This window comes from Lissotriton vulgaris, chromosome 3_1 (assembly GCF_964263255.1).
Source record: "Lissotriton vulgaris chromosome 3_1, aLisVul1.2, whole genome shotgun sequence".
NCBI lineage: Eukaryota > Metazoa > Chordata > Amphibia > Caudata > Salamandridae > Lissotriton > Lissotriton vulgaris.
The window spans coordinates 205,984,658-206,002,673 of NC_141689.1; positions in this window are offsets into that span (position 1 = coordinate 205,984,658).

An 18,016-nucleotide genomic window follows, 5' to 3' on the forward strand; every position below is an offset into this window, starting at 1 on the left:
GAAGGTTTAATCTGCTGGCAAATGTCACAAGAGAAGACATAATCATGCATTTGTTTTTTACAGTCCACGCTACCAGTAACGTGGTTGCAAGATAGTGACAGTCACTGAAACGCCTGCATGAGCCGAGGCCATGCCCTCGTGAGCGGCTGTTTTCAAGGCTTGTCTGAGGTCTGGGTTGGGAATCAATCTGTCACCAATGTTGTTAATTCTCACAAAGGGAACTTTATCAGGACTGAAATGATTAGAGTACTTTGAAGAGAAACCTTTAGGGTAATTTTGACCCTTCTCGGTAGCAGCGATAGCCACTACGATGTCATCATCAATCTTACTTTTGGATCTTGTAACTGCCACTCCTATCTTTGCTGCTTCATCAGATAGACTATTACCAACAGCGTGTACTCCTACGCCCTGCTGACCAAGAATATGAATTACATTCACAGGAGGCAGACATTCTTTTGGTTCTGCGACTCGAACCCTAAGCATTTTATGCTTGATTGTCCTACCTTTCGAATCACGATAGTCATTCTGAGTCCAAAAGAACAAATTATCGTTGAAAGACTGAACACAGTAGTAAGAGTCACTTACAATTAAAGTAGTCACACTGGGGTCAGCAAACTCCAATGCAAGCACCAGAGCATGTTGCTCTGCCACTGGGCGGTACAATCCCCCAATTACTGCGTACGCACGGCATTGGACTTGATTTCACCATTCACTATGGTACCAACCACTACTGCGCCGCGAATGCTTAGAATCAGTCGCCCGTTGCGCAGAACCATCTGTGTAAATGATACAATGGTAATCCTCAAGCGCGCTCATGGACAAAGGAGCAGGATGAACAAATTCATACTGTAAAAACTCCTGAGTTTGCAATGAAGATTCAAAGATAAATGTGAAATCCGGAGATGTAAGTGAAGTGGCCCATTGTATCCAACGCGGATGTAAAGCTTTTGAATTAGGTACACTGGCTCTTGTCACTGCCTCAAGGGCAGGATTCGGTGTAACAACCAACATGCCTATCCCCTGCGAGAGCGCTCTTTCCTTTAGAATCACCATCTGCACTGCAGTCAAAACTTTTTCGACAATTGAAGAGCGCATTTCAGCCAAAGTATACAAGTGTGACTTGTAAGAAATAGGGACTGTGTCTCCTTCATTAAACGTCAAGTATGTGAAACCCACTGCGCCTGGCACTATTCTTATCATCAGGTTCGTGTGGTTATCACGTGTCAGTAAGTAGTTAGAGTTGAGAAAATCAGACTAAAAGGATTGCAGTATGGCTGAATGTTCTGGAAGTCAGCAAGATTTGGTAAAATTAGGACGTTTCAAGGCATATAGCGACTTGATACGTTGGTCATAATCGAGAAAGTAAGTAGGCTCGAAATTCAAAATAGTTTGTAAAGATTGTAATTTTTTCAGAGATGTTGGTGTGCGCAAATGTGTGCATTTCTCCAGGAAGTGAGGTGCTAAACCTCGACCTTCGTTGTTGAGCTCATAGCCCAGAAACAACACTGTATACTCTGCAATATGAGATTTTGCAAAGGTAAATTTGTAACCGAAATCCTCAAACATGACAATAATACGGTTAACGCGACACAGATGCGGCCATAATTCATCGTCTGAGAGATAATTATCATCAACATACAAGAACACATCAGGGTCAATGCCATCTAACAAGGAGATAACACGGGCAGCAAAGACGCCTGGGCTGTTTTTATAGCCCATGGGTAATCTTTTGAACTGTTAATGTTTGCCACCACAAGTGAACGCTGTCCATTGACTACTAAGAGAGGACAGGTTATGACTAAAAAAGCCATTGGAAATGTCAAGTGTGATTTTAAACCTTTTTCTCATGAGACTATCAACCAGTGTAGAACTGTGGGTGTTCTGGACCACGCACGTCCGACAATGAGAGTTCAAATGTCGATAATCCCAAACCAAGTGGTACGACCCATCAGGTTTGGTTACAGTTAAAAGAGGATTATTCATGGGTGACACACGGTTCAATTACACCTTGATAATCCAATTGTTCAAAGATTTCCGCCACAGTGTGTGCGAAACTACGGAGGATTATCTCCTCCCCTCTCGGAGCGGACTAAACGAAAGGTGGGGGCCAGTCTGCCTCAGCTAACATCATGTCATATGTAGAAGTCAGATTTTCCTGGAAAAATCATTTATATTACATGTTTTATGTCACCTTCAATTAAAAGAACTATATCATATAGTCTGTCAGGGGGAGCCACTTTAGTGTCAGTGGTTTCCACGGTAATAAACGTGTCAGTTGCTGTCGCCTTCAGATATGGACGCAGTGCTTGCGGCACTATCGTAACCTCCGCTGCACTGTCCAACAGCGTTAGTGCCCTTGTCAGGTTCCGAAGCTGTGTTCTCACTATCTGTGGCATACCTTGAGATAACACACCAAACTTATTTTTCTGAAACTGAGGGCGTTGACATGGAAAGTTGTCCTGCTTGCCTTTACCATCAGCTGGGCGGGCCTTCTCACGTTCTTGTGTGCCACACCGACCCCTGCCACGTTTTCCTCCACCGGCTCGTGAGCCTGATGCTTCCTGAGATCAGACCCGAAGATATAAGCAATTGGGTGGCTAGGACCGAGAGGATGCTTTTAATATCTTCACACTAAAGCTTTCTGCAAAGTCGCCAAATTTTCGGTTAACAAAGCTGAAGACACGGCAGCAAGATTTGAGTTTTGTGGAAGAGCCATCATCTTCTAACATCCTGCTCATCAACCTAAGCCTACGCATGGCTGACTTCCAGGCTGCCTGCTACAAACCTAGATGACTCCCTCTCACTGTGTGAATTATTTCAAAACAAAAAAACAATATCTAGCATGACATGACATCCACTCCTGACACCCTCCCTGATATAACACTCCATTCTCTGGGCTAGTCGTCCTAACCTGACTGTCGTACTTTCCTATCTCAGTTGGAGAGCATAGAATAAGCATTTGTCCACACAAGAATTTACAATCTCCTGTCAACCATGGATCTACAGCTACACAGGCCCATGGCAGACAGTGGAAAGCCACTGTGAAATAAGATGTATATAAAAAGATAGATACAGTTATGGGACAGTTATGGTTCAACAAACACAAAACTGAAAAAGTGCTTAAATTGACCAATAATGAAACGAAATTCCACAATGCACATCATATTTAATACCATCATGTTTTGCTCTGTGAAGACAGCTTTTTTACCTGTCATCTGCTACGGAACATACTTAACCTGGCAGGGCTATAAGTTCCAGTGTGCAGTGGCATTGCATACCTTAACTGGAGAATGATGATGCATTAGCGCTTCCAGTATTTACAGTGCAAAACGGCGGCTGAGATAATAGATAGTAAGGCAATAAATGGCTAGATTTACAAAGCATTTTTGTATTTGCAACTGGCCCGATATACAGAATCTGGCCGTTTCTAATCGCAAAAATGCATTTTGGCAGGTATTAATCCCAAACTGTGCTTCAGTAACATGTTACTGAATCACAATTTGGAATTGGAATTGCGAACACATACCAACTAGGTATTTGAAAAGGCCGTGTTTAAGTTATCCCTTGCAACACAGAATCAGAATGGGATGTATGAATGTTTTGTGATCGAAATGCGTTTGCAACCAACTAAAATTGGTGGTAACCCATTCACAAATGGGAAGGAGTCCCTTTGTGGCCCCTTCCCTTTTGAGAATATATAAAAAAAAAAAATTAGGAGCAGCCTCTAAACCCACGGCCCACTGCCAACTCTAAAAAAAAAATTACTTTTCAATTTTTATTTTTCAATGCATCCCGGCTTTATTTTAAAAAGACGAATGCTTTATTTAAAAGCAATCTCAGACATGGTGGTCTGCTGACCCCAGCAGGCCACCATCCCTTTGATGGCAGGAAATCCTAGTGGATCACAAATTGTGTATTACTGTATTATTATTCATGAGGTAGGTCTACTTACGGCCCACTGCGAATCACTAAAGGGCGAGATATCACTTTTGTATATTGGTAACAGCAATTACCAAATAGTGATTTGCATAAAATTTCTATTTGGTAATCGCTATTGCTCATTTTCTTACATCTAGCCCAAAGTGAGCAATGCAGATGCTAATTTATGACCCGGGGCTCGATCACAAAACATTCTGGACTTGTGCTATATCATGTCCTTGGTGGTAAATTACGGCACAGCTTGCTCCAAACACCCTTTAGCACTGTGTTATGAAACCATGATTATAGAGGTGGTAATGTTTGACAAGAATATGTGTACATGTTTGTTGTGTGGATTTTTATTGTGATGGTTATGTGTTCTATTGCCTTTTTTATCCTGCTGTGTATTTGTGTTGCATCACTGTAATGTGACCTTGCTATGATGTTCTGCAGTTGTTGGTGCATTTTGTTGGATTGGGCCTGTCATGTTTTAATTGTAGATTTATGATGCTTTGTATATTCTATTGTGTCATATTCTGCTGTTTTCTTTAGATATAACAACAAAGCTGCTACATTTCCAGCTCAAAACAGTGCATGCTTGGAAAGCTCCTGTGACAGGCAACAATTTACTTCAATCTAGGAGACTGGGGCATATTTTCAAGGACACATCGCCGATTTAGCACTACTTTTCCGCCACGAAAGCGGTGATAGATTTATCACCCTATTCACAAGCCTGCACTAACAACTGACATCGTCAGTTTAACTGCAATAGCTGCCGCTAAAAACATCGCCAAGGCAGACAGCGACAACTAATGCTAATCATATGCAGAGTAGGCATTCCCGTCCAAAAACGCACAATAACACCACTTTGGGATATTCTCAACGACCAGCCAGATTGGCGATGCGGGCCAAAAACAGGCGATAAGGCACGTTAGCAGCAGGGACTTAAGGCCTGATTTTTTCTGGTCTTAAGTAGGACGAAAACCTGCAGCATAAAGAGAGTCCAGCCCGGAGCCACATCTGAAGACCAACAGATGCCATGGAGCTACTAATCATGTACCTCAGAGACCTAAGAGGAGCTACAACACCCCCTGCTCCCACCCCTAGGACCACCCCACCCCCACCCCCAGACCCACCCCCTGGACAACCACCGAAGCAATGGAGAACAAGACAGCTAACCTTCCGAAAACGCACCGGCCTCAGAGACTTAATGCCCGGCAGCGTAATTTCCCACTACAGGCTCAAAAGCACAACTATCCTCCGCATCCTGACCCACATTGCCCACAGGCTTATGGTACCAAGACAGCAGACAACCAACATCCCCCCGCCAACAAAGCTGATGGCTGTGCTGCACTTGTTGGCCTCTGGTACCTTCCAACCAACCACTGCCAGAGTCAAGGGAGTCTCACAGCCAGCCTTATCAAAGTTCCTCATACCTGTTTTGAATGCCATCATCAGCTTGATACCCCAGCACCTACACTTCCCCCACACTACCCAGGAACAGCTGGAGACCAAGCAAGGCTTCTATGCATAGCTGGCTTCCCGCATGTGTTGGGGGAAATTGACTGCACACATGTCCTACTTGTGCCCCCTGCCGACACTGCAAACAATTACCGCAACAGAAAGCACACGCATTCCATCAATGTTCAAGCAATAGTGGAACACTGGGGACTGTTCACCAATGCCGTCGCCAACTTCCAAGGCACTGTGCATGATTCCTACATCTTCCGACAGTCCATCATCAACCAGCGCTTTCAGGATGGAAATGCACTGCTCGCTGGTAAGTACCAACGGAACACAACACACACCTGAACTCCACAATCATACAACTCGCACGCTGGGAATGCACACGTAGCAAAATCACATACAACATGCTAATCAACATGCCCACCTACCAGACATGACAATACAAGTAACTCTGGTAACAGGGGCCAGACATGTAGACAAACCATTCACAAAGGCATAGCTCCTATGCCACACAATTGAAGAATGTGGGAAGAGGTGGGAACCAAGAATATCCAAAGAAGGCAAGTAACCCATGAATAAGAATTTACACAATGCCATATGTGGCTGTGATGTGAAGGACAGTCTTGAGTATGCAGAACACAGACATGACCATGTGGACATATGCTGCTGGTGTTTATAGTGTTGTGGACAGTGAACGCAACCTGTTACCTCAGGAAGTGTTGAAGACCTTGGACATGTAGCTATGTTGGCTCCTCTATAAGTGTAAGCATAGTGGGATGGCCGGCATATGCCAGTCCAGTGTAGGAGTGTGAGTAAATAGCCCGGGCCTCTGGGCAAGGTTCACTACCAGGATGGCCACCAAAGTTACTACTGTGTGTGACTCTGTGTCCGCCATATCCTGACCATAGGCCTACACACACGTGGCCGACCACCATCAATGAACAAATCTACACCAGTGACAAGATGGCTACGTCACACTCTACCCGGCTCACATCTCGTCCTCGCCTGCAGGGGTGTGTCTGCCAGGGCATTGCCCCTCACCCTGCCACAATCCTGCCGCCATGACCGATGGTGCCTATGCGAACCTGTGCACCTGCTGCACCCCAGCCTACTGGTCCCCATACCCATCCGGTGCCCTGCGATGATTGCCCGCCACTGCGCACCCAAGCCTCACCTGCCTCCACCGGCGTGTCTCCAAGAGGGCCCACCATGTGCCAGTAAAATCTTCAAGCTCGAGGCCCGTGAGATTGGCAGCCTCTTCAGCCGATCCCTGGCTTCTGCACAACAGGCCCCCAGGGCACCCAGCGGCACTGCACCACCGAGTTCTGTGTGTGTTGACTGCTTCCTTCGGCCTACACTGCGGCCCAGCAGGTCTCACAGAAATCAAATCAAGTACAGACCTCAAGGCCTATTGCATCATCGCAGGCTGCACACCCACTAAGCTCTTCAGGTGGGCCTTCCTCAGTGCATCGCAAGTCATCGCCACCTGGTGGTAGGCCCGTGCTGGACGCAGTGTCTCAGGTGCCACTACCGTTGTGCACCCCAGGTGCCCCCCAGGTCACCGTCCAGCCTCCAAGCCTACTGCATCATCACAGGCTGCACACCCGCTCAGCTTTTCAGGTGGGCCTGCCTCAGTGCACCGCAAGTGGCGGTAGGCCTGTGCCGGACGCAGTGCCTCAGGTGCCACTACCTCTGTGCACCACAAGTCATCGTCCGGATGGGCTACCCCACAAGTCCACCTCCAGCATCCAACAGCATGTCCTCTGTAATGCCCCTGGAGCCCTTCACAGTCACGGGCCACCCCGTCCCAGGCAGGCTGCTGGAAAGCCTGGGTGGAACATCTGGAGATATACTCTGAAGCACACGACATCCCAGTGCTGCCGCGGCGTCCCACGCATAGGCACGTGAGGAGTGTGAAGAAATGTCCCGGAGCTCAGGTTATGGTTCAGTTATGGGCTCTGGGCGTGGTTCAGTTACCCGCTGGCCACAAAAGTAACTATGTGGTGTGTCTCTGATGTAGTTTCAGCGCCACCAGGCCCTTAATCGACAATGTTCCAATGTAGCATGCACCCGGAGGGCGGGCTCGCCCGAATAGATAAATAAAGGAGTGTAAGACCGCTCTGGGTCTTGGCTCATACATGCCAAGTGTTGTGTGTGCCTAGCCTCAATCGCAGTGTGAGTTCAGCCAGGCTTGAACTCTCCATCTGTGTCTGCCCTATCCTTATCATAGGACTACACACATGTGGCCGCCCACCTTCAACGACCAACATTACAGTGTTGTTGTCAGGCTTGCGGGCATGCGCAGATAGGCATGATAAGGGTGTGCCGAAGGAGTGCAAGTGATGCAACCGCACAGCGCACACAAGTAAATAGGCTTGGGGGAGGGAGCAGCAGCTGTGAGGCTACGTAATCCACATTGATCCCGCACAGTTGCCAGAAGCAATACATGGCAAACATGAATCCCAAAGTCACACAAATCACACGCCACACACTTGTAAGTCTGCCAACACTGCATGCAGAACCACCAATTTACTCTAATCTCACTTACCTCTCACAGGTGATCAAGGATATGCACTCTGTCTGTGGATGATGACACCCCTCTGAGCCCCGAACACCTTGGCACAGTACAATGTGGCCCACAAACACACCAGGGGCATTGGTGAGTGCACATTTGGCGTGTTAAAGTCACATTTCAGGTGCCTGGACATCATAGGTGGAAGACTCATGTACAGCCCAGAAATAGTGTGCAAGATGATCATTACATGTTGTGCATTGCACAACATATGTGTACACACCAAGGCTCCATGGATCCATGCGCCAGCTGCACCGGACGATGATGAGGAAGATGAGGCAGGTGGACCACACCCCGCTGCAGCTGCAGTAGAAATAGCCCGAAGGAACACAATCATTAACAATTTCTTCGCATGAACACGTCACATTGTGACTGTCCTTAGCAATCATGGGACAGTACAAAAAGACCACATGAACAGCATGTGCAAATAAATTCATTGCAACAAACATTCCCTGTGTGCATGTCAGTCCTCTGCATTAGCACACCACTCTGACAAGTGTAAGTGCAACATTAAGTGCTAAAAATCTCACTTACAACAAATATATGGTGGATATGTCACCTCTGTGCATATAGGCTGTTAGGGTGTCACATATTGGAAATCCCACTCATCAGCGTATCACATGTGTACAAAAACATGACATGAAGGCTGTCACTGGTGTTTTAAAAAAGACAACAGGGTGTCATTTGGGGTCAAATATGAAATTTTTAGGGTCATTTGGGGTCAAACATGAACCTCCCTGATGCAGAGATGCACCGTGTGACTCGGGTCCCCTGACATGAGCAACATGGACGTAAAGGGGATGACGTCAGGGATTGTTTGCGCACGTGGATGTTTCAGAGTGTGACCTGCTCATTTACAGATGTGGTCCACACTCAGCCACCTCAGTGTCATGGCGTGCACCATGTCATGATAATTGGACTGCAGCCATGCTAATCGTCATGTAGTGTCACTTGCATTGTCAGTGTGGCTCATGGACCTGCAGCGTTGCTGGGTTCAGCACATGTGCAAGGGTTTGTTGTGAGATTAGTGATGTGTGTGAAGGGCCCCCTCTGGGTACATTGGTGACGGGGCCTACTTGCTGTTTCTATGTGTGCTGCAGTATGCCAAGGAGATCAGGGACATGATCCAGAGTCATTGTGGGTGTGCGCTGTGCTATACTTAATTGTGCATGTGTGCCATTGTGCCCATCTCCCCCCGTCCCCCTAGTCCCTGGTAGTTACTCACCCTGTTGCTCTTGGGTCAGGTGATGTTGAGCAGTGTCCGGTCCCATAAATCCTGCCACTGTCTCCACACTGATGACTGTCAACATCATTTCCTCCATTTCATCCAGCTCATGCTGTGGCGCTGGACTACCACCTCCAGTCTGAATTGCTGCTTTCCGGTTGTTAGCGAGTTTCAGCTTGGTTTTGCGCTTTACATCATTCCAGCGCTTCTTGGCACTTCCCTCCGACTGCATTCACCTTTCCAAGATGGACTTCCATACTGCATTTTTAGTTGAAAATGACACAGTGGAGGTGATGAACAGTTGTTGGTGGTGTTCTATCACCTCCGTAATCAGAATCTTGTTTTCCTGTGGACTGACTCGCGGATTCCTCTTCTTCTTCTACTTGCCCTTCTCCTTTCACTAAGTCCATGGCTGAGGTTTGTGGGTGTTCTGGTTAGCCTCTGTAGTTGCTCTAGCTTACTCCATGGGGCTTCTCAGTTGTTTGAGTTTTGTGTATTTTTTAAAATGTTTTATTGGGAATAGCGAGCCTGGGGCTACTTATCGCTGATATTTTTATCGCTGTTGGGCCCAACGCAACTTTTTCACATTCAGGTCTCCTTTATTATTGCCGTCTCGGTAATTTTAACGCTGACATATGACACATTATCGGGAAACTACCACCTGTTGCCGGCGTGTTGAGAATATGCTGTTAACACGACGTTAGTTTCCCGCGATCGATGGCGTTATGTAAAATCCCATTAGCCTAGTTTGTCCTGTTCTTGAGAATATCCCCCACTGTGTCTTAAGTTAGCACCCCAAGTGCTCACTCTATGAGAGAGAACCCACAGTGCATAGGGCACTCTACTGCAAGGGAGCCCGGGGCTTTTTTTATTCATATGTTTACCCTTTGTACTTTGATACGTGTGCAAAACCCGTTTTGAGCTGGCTGGCTTGTTTGGCGCATATTCACCATTGAAGCTAGACTGGTATCTAAAATCCCAGGTTTAGTTCAGTAGAATGTTAGTGTAAATTTGATTTATACTCAATGGTTCCTAAAGTATGTGAATTAACTTCGCAAATGGCCTCATCGCCCTTGCCTGGTGGAAATATGACAACGGGTGAACAGCGATCCCGTTTACGGGGTGTGATATGACCTTCTCATCCTCAATCATGTACCTCGAAATAGGGTCTAACACTTTTTTATGTATGCTTGCAACCATTCAGAGCATCAAAACTATGACCGTGGGGCATTTTGCCAGTGATTCCTCCTGAAGACAAAAGTCAGGTATGACTTCATCAGTTGTAATCAACATTTAAATGACAGTGAAGGTGGTTCCATTCAAAGAAATGTTCATGCTTCTCTTTTTTATTAATGCTACAAAAAATAAAGAATAACGGATACTCGGTTCGGTTCAAAAACTTTTTGGGAAAAGTTAAATACTCATAAATTGTCCTTTTTCATTTCAAAGGATCCCTGTGGTAACATCTGTCAAGGATGTGTGCAAATGCTTTGCTAGGTCAAAATAATGTTACAAAATATTCTTGCTGAAATAAATTTAGTGTTACAAAAGGAGAAAAAAACACCCTAGTGGACGGCTTGGTGCGGCGGGGCTCCTTTACTGTGGCACCTGTCGCTGCAGAACGAAGCAGACAGTTCTCTCGTGACCCAGAGGCATTAAATGAATTATAGTCGGCAAGGTGCAGAATGAGTTTCCATCTGACACAGACATTTACATCAAACACATTCGGAATAATTATTTTCGCTTGAGCGTTGATGAATCAAGCAATGGGAATTTAATGAGAATAGTGTCTGTCCTTGCGCGCCGGCCTCTCTTTCAGCCGAGAACGACAGCGGCGGCGCGCGCGGTATCACTCAGCCCTGTCACAGGAGATGTTGTGTCACTGATTAAGGAGCCGAATGTCCTCTTTAGGCGCAAAAGCATTTCAGGGAATAACCTCGCGTCTCTCCTAATGGATCCCTGCGATGTAATGAGTGGTTGCGGACTGGACTTGAGGAAATGCTGGGCGAGATAGTGAGGGAGCGCGTCGCTCAGTCACTGAAGGCAATTTCCAAGCGGGACAGTGAGTCACGTTTGAAGGAATGAAGGCGCTGTTCACAGGCGCAGCGCGGCAGAGCTGGGCACGCGCCTGCATATTTTGTTTCCTTTACAGTTGTCTCGCGCCTTTCATGGGGAATCTTTGCACGTGAACATAACAGGAAAATGTATTTAAATGGCAATAGAAAAGCCATGGAATGGCTGCTGGAATATAAATATATGTATCTTTAGTCCTGAGGCTAGGAATGCAACCAACCCATCTCAAACAGCCAAGTCCCTCTGAGCACAGCGTGTTGCTGTGGTTAGCCAGAGTCTGTCCCCTACAGGACTATTTTTTGAGCAGAGTTGCAAAAAAAAAAGAATATATATTTTAGGTGTTTTTACTTTGCTTTTTTATTTTATGATTTTTTTTAACTTGTTTTCAACTATCGTGACAAAAGGCGGCTTTTAATCTTTTTAAACTTCTTTGCTGCTGGAACCTGCAACATTTTTCCTTTCCAAGCAGGGTGGATTCGCATGGCATAGTAAATCTGACTTTAGGCCTTGTATTTCCTTGCGTCACCTTGCATGACACAAGGGCAAACAGATAGATTCATGAAAGAAAAATCGTCTCGCAAAGGGCCAGATTCTGCGAATCTAGCCCTTTGCAAGCGCAATTTTTGCATTTGGGATTCATCATCCCAAATGCAAAAATCGGTAATTGCGAAATCGCATATTTGCGAGGAATTGCATTTAAGGAATCTCTATATGAGATTCCTTAAATGCAATTCATTAACCATTTTATATTTGCGAAATTGCTATTTCTGACCGCTATTTACCGCGAAGTGTAACTTCGTGGTAAATAGCGAAAACTTAGAAAAAAAGTGCTTTTTTCTAAGTGGTATGTTACACACACACATGTCCTTTGGACATGTGTGTGCGAAATATCAGGCTGCATTTACATTTCAGGGGTGCAACAGGGTGTCCATTGGACACCCCTGCACCTTTGAAATCGCAAAATCACAATGCAAATCGCTAATTGCGATTTGCACATTGATATATCTTCCCATTCATTCCTATGGGCCTTTAGGCCCATAGGAATGAATGGTGAGTTATTCCTTTTTTGCGATTAGCAATTAGCTAATCGCAAATAAGGAAGCTGTAGGAATCGCAATAAATATTGCGATTCTTACTTGAATCCCGTTTTGCGAGTCTGTAATAGCGATTCCTTATTAATCGCTATTACAGACTCGCAAAAAATGCAGATGATGAATCTGGCTGAAAATCCCTTGATAAATCTTGCCCTTAATTTCCATGTGTCTAATAAATAGAAGCTGACCTTGCATAAAGTAATCTGGTTCTCATATAAATTGCTATAAAGTCCTTGGGCCAAGTTTGCGCAACATAACAATGGCACCAGCAGTCTCAATTCTTTTTGCCAGGGACTGTATGATAATCTTAGGTGTATTGAGTGAACAGTGCAGTAGTTGAGGCTATGTACTTGCCCTCTATTTTAGGTGCATGGAGTCCACAGCCTTAAAAAACGATCCCACAGACTATAGCACATTCTTTTTTTGGTTTGTACATTTGGGGGTAGTGGGATTTAAGTATCACTGTACAATAGCCTGGACACTCACGACCTGAATATCCTTCCTCCTTTGTGACCGTTCTTTTTTTTTACATAATGCCCATGGTCCAAATCCTGTAGTGGTAGCCGCAAGACCACTTTTCTGTTGTGTCCAGCCAATCCCTCTGGTTTGTTTCCACGGACCCAAAGTGCTCAATTTGAGCTGAATGCTCTCTATACCATTCGCAAGCTTTCATTTTTTAATTTTAGTTAATGGATGGTCCTAAAACCTAGTCTGTGACGTCCGCAGACTAAACCAGCCAAGCTATAGAAATGTGTTACACCTTTCCAGCCCACTCAACACCTTCTTTGAACATTAATTTCACAAACTTGAGAGAACGTACTAACAATACACTGCCTAAAGCACGCCTCCTTAGTGAATGTTGACGTTCATGTCTGGCTTGGTGTTTATATGTGTCTTAATGTATGCAGTAGACATGACAACATATTATAAGGAGCTGAAAATGGATAAAAACACCTTCTTGAATCTTGACCCCTCTTATCTTTCTCCCCTGTACAAAAGTGCAAAATATCTGGCAGACCATATATTTGCTGACCACGCTAATCGAGTGCACAATTTTGTGTAGATCTAATATTGGGAGGTATAGTTATAGGAAAATCAAAAATGCCTTTTCAGTGGAAACTGTGATTACACGGTGCATCTGACAAACATATACACACACTATGATGAAGAAACAACCAAGATCCCCAGAAAAATTTGACCCTAACTGGAGAGCCGCTGCATCCTGCGGCTTCTATTCATGCTGGTTTTAGGTTTGGACCAGAAGAGTACAAGAAGGAGTTTAACTGTGAATCACAGTGTCTGTAGACACTGAAGGGAGGGATCTGAAGGGACCTACCATTGCTGCGGCATTTGGAAGTGCCATTGTGTCAGCTAGGGAGCAGGCATGCTGACAACAGCTTATTGTTAGGGATGAGGGAGGTTCATTTACTGAAACTCCATATTTATTATATTCACCTGTAGTGAAAATTCGTTTGAAGGAAAGATTTGCCACTTTTTTGAGAACTGATTCTGCTGGGCAGATTTCAATGATTTTGCATTTCTTAAGATATTTCACACGAACATGACCCCGCGAACTGTCACAAATTGTACTAAACGCCGTTATATTTTTCACCTTCGATACTTCATCCAAAAGTGGGGAATATTCAATTCAATTCAAGATAGCTTTATTCGGTATTTTGACAAAAAACCATAAAAGCATGACATACAAATACAAGACAAAAAACAGACTAAACGACTTTTCTCATATACAAAATTTCTTACAATAAAACATATCATCAGGATAAAATAGATAAAATGGATCAAATTCATTAAATTGCGTATATAAAGATTCTAAAATTCATTTACAAGACTCTTGGAGTTCATACAGTCTACTGCTGTATACGTATTATCCGGTGTTTATAAGGAACATTATAATACGAATTTTCAGTTTTGTGTTTATCCAAGAAGTCCTATACATTTCCCATGGACCCCCTGCATTTTACGGTAAACGCCAGGAATTTTATCGCTGTCACTATGGTAACTTCATCTTGCAGCATATATAATCTAAACAGTGCAGTTTTACAGGTTCTTACACCCCATGACTTTAGCAGTGGTAACAGGTATCTTTTTCTCCCCCACTCATAATACTTACAAAAGAATATACAATGTAAATTTGACTGTCTGGATAAGTCATCACAAGGGCAATTTTCCATAATTACAGACCAATCGTTTGTAATAGGGAAGGATACAAGCCTATAGAACGACTCCGTCCTCATTCGGGTCAGGAGCATTCTATGGTAACACGAGTAGATTGGTGCTAAATAAGCATGGATACCCGGACCGTGTAAGATGTTACGATGAGCTACTATGGTAGATTTGTGCCCGTCTAAGTACCATCTTCGTTCCGCCAGTAAATCTAAACACGCCATTTTTAAAGATTTTTTTGATATTTGTGAGCATGTTGTGGGGTTTGAATAAAGATCTGGTTTACCAATAGAAAGAAAAAACTTTTTCACATAAGCTAGCCATGGTTGTTTGGTAGACGCAGAGTAGTTTAAACAGTCATTAATTACTTCCCTATTGAACCCTGTATCCTCACATGTCCAAATCTTGAACCACAGCATTACTGGTGCTATTTTTATCAGGTCTATAATATGGACTCTGTCCAGTTCGTTGTGGCACACAGTAATAGACGTGGAGCGAGGAACTGAGAGTAGATATCTAAGGAAAGCATTTTCCACTGTTTGGATCTGCGTGCTATCTGCTATGCCCCATATGCCCGCCCCATATACGGCGGTAGACACGCATTTAGCAGCATATATCTTCAGTAATATGTTCACAGGTTTCCTGCCCAGTCTCTTAGCAAAGTGTTTAAGAGCGCCTATTGTACGGGCAAAGGCTAGGTTCCTAGAGGTTATTGCTGGTGACCATGTTCCCTTGTTATTAAATGTAATTCCTAAATAGGAAAAGGTTTTGGTCATCGCTATCTTACTGCTATTTACAAAGGTTTTGCAGTCTGGTATGTTTTTCCGCAAGGAGCATGACATTGTAAATGTTTTTCCCTCGTTTATTTTTAAGCCTCTCATGGTCATAAAAGATGAGAAACCTGTTATGGCTTTCTGAAGACCTAGCTGTGTACGAGCCATAATCACAGCGTCGTCAGCATACAGTAAAAGTGGGGAATAATATTCTAAAGAACGCTGAATTGTTTATCAGTGGCCTCTTAGATGTTTTATTTTATTGAAAAAAAACCTGAAAAGTACGTATTTTTTTAATGACAACATTAAGCAAAATGTAATGTTTTCTCCAATGATATTCAGAAACTCCTCCCTTTCTTTCAACTATGTTTCCTATGGATAAAAAGGATCACACTTCATCCTGTCCTCAATCAATAAAAAGGCCCAAGTACCTTCAAAGTAACATACCGACCCAACTTTCCCAAGTATGTCACCAAAGCTAATCAATCAATCAAACAGCATTTGTAAAGTGTAGCACTGTCACCCAGGGGTATCTCAGCGTTGTGTCTCGGTCGAAGAGCCAATTACTGATTCTGTTTCTGAAGTTTGCCAGTAAGGGTGCTGTACAGAACTGGAGGGGAAGGTCATTCCAGGTCTTGGCAGCGATGTAGGAGAAGGGGTGGCCTCCACTGCAGCTGTGACGGATGCTGGGAGTGTGTGTGAGGGCAAGTTGAGAGGAGCATAGGTGTCTAGCGGGTTGGTGGACGTTCAGTCGATGGTTGAGGTAGGCTGGCCCTAAGTCATGGAAGACTTTATAGGTGTACGTTAGGTTCTTGAACTGGTATCTTTTCTTGATGGGGAACCTTTAATCATAAATGTCTGAGTCAGCACCCAAAAGCACTTGCTGTTGAAGAGTAACACTCTGCCTTTATCATTCTCTGAATGGAAATTTTTTAAAGATACTTTAAAGCTTCTTGTAATGTAAACTTCCCTACAATTTGAAATACTCCATTTTGCCTTCCACCGTTTTCAAAGCCAATCTACCAATCTCTTGTTGATAATGAAAGATTATGATTCAATCTGCACATTATGATGAATGATTCGATCGATAATTCCTGACCATAATGTCTTCCAATAAAATCCTCTTAATTTTGCCAGTAAAGTCCTCTTTTCTCACCCTCAACCTCCCCATCATTCTCTTCTCTTGTGACCACCCACATGCTCTCCCTTCAAAGAGAATACATAGCCACCTGAAGTTTCCACTCTAGCCCCCTCCTGTGTCTGCAATCTCTTTCCTCTTAGAGCCCAGTGTATACTGATGCAACACCAGCAACTACTTTGTCTGCGTAACGAATGTCCTGACTCTGGCAGTATTTCCATCCACATGAACCCTCCTCATTACTTCTGCACCCACCTTTAACTCCACATTTATTTTTGTTTCACTGTCCCTCTTAACCCTTTATCTCAGAGAGAAGACATGGAAAGAAGCTTTGTATATCTATTGGTGCACCAGCATAGGCCTGTCCATATGGGCTGAGGGGCCACACCCATCACCTTTTTATAGGCATGAAGAGTGTCTGTCAGTCTGAACAAAGGTCTGCCTGAGAGGCACTCTTCTTGTTCAGGTCAGGCGGCCAGGAGATAGACATGCACTAAATGCACAGGCTCCGGCCTGCCTAAGCTGAACGTTACCAGGCCTAGAATTTCACTGCCCTGTTCGCATGACCTCCTCAGTCTGGAAGAAGTGACTCAAGACCCTCCCCTCGTGATAAAGGGGAGCATTACTCATTGCCTCAGACTTCAGATTTAAACCCTAAAGTACCCAGGGCTGAGTGTCTATCAGTGGCAACTAGTCACCGAGTCGGGTTGGGTAGGCAGTCAGAATGACTATATCCCTCTCTGTGACAAGGTAGGTACTGCTGCCTTCCTTCATTGGCTTCCTTCCCAGAGAGCTGCAGGGAAAGTATGTTTGATGTATTTTTCATGTTTAGTGGGTGCATGCGTTTATGTATGAATGTATGTGTATTTTATGTGAGTAAGTGTTGTGAATGGGTGTGTGTGCATGTGCATGGATGTGAGTGGGTGTTTATGTGTGTGTGTGTGTGTGTGTGTGTGTCGCTCCTGCTCCCCTCACTGGCAAAATTACTGGCTGCCACTGTGATGCACTTAGCCCAATGAAGACCAAAATAGATTATCTCCTTGTGGAACAGAGATCTCTCCGGACTGATCAAAAACTTCCCCACTGTCTGCATTTGAAGACACTGTGACGTGTACTCCATGTTCAACCACAGCAGGGTGATCTTTTTCTAACAGCTGACACAGACACAGATCAAAAGGTAATAGTATTCATGCCAGTACAGAACAACTTCCTCACTCACCAAAAAAAGACATCAAAGACTATTATGAAGAGATGATATCCAATAAATATCAAGAGGTTTCTGTCCTTCATGTTGCAGAGAGAAAAAAGAAAAATGTTATGTCTAACACCCAAAAAGGTATTAAACACAGCAGTTCACAGTTAGGTTCTGACCTCACAATGCCTGCTGCCAGAGCCAGCCACTGAGGGAAATGGCAGGTCAGGTGAGGGAGTCTAATTATAGCAGCTGCAAAGAACCAAATGGAAAAACTTCTTGTCTATCTTCTGCTCTATTCTTCGAGCTGACAAGCATAAATTAGATATTTATGGTAACATGTTTATTTGCTGCAATCCTTATTAAACTATAGAAAAGTT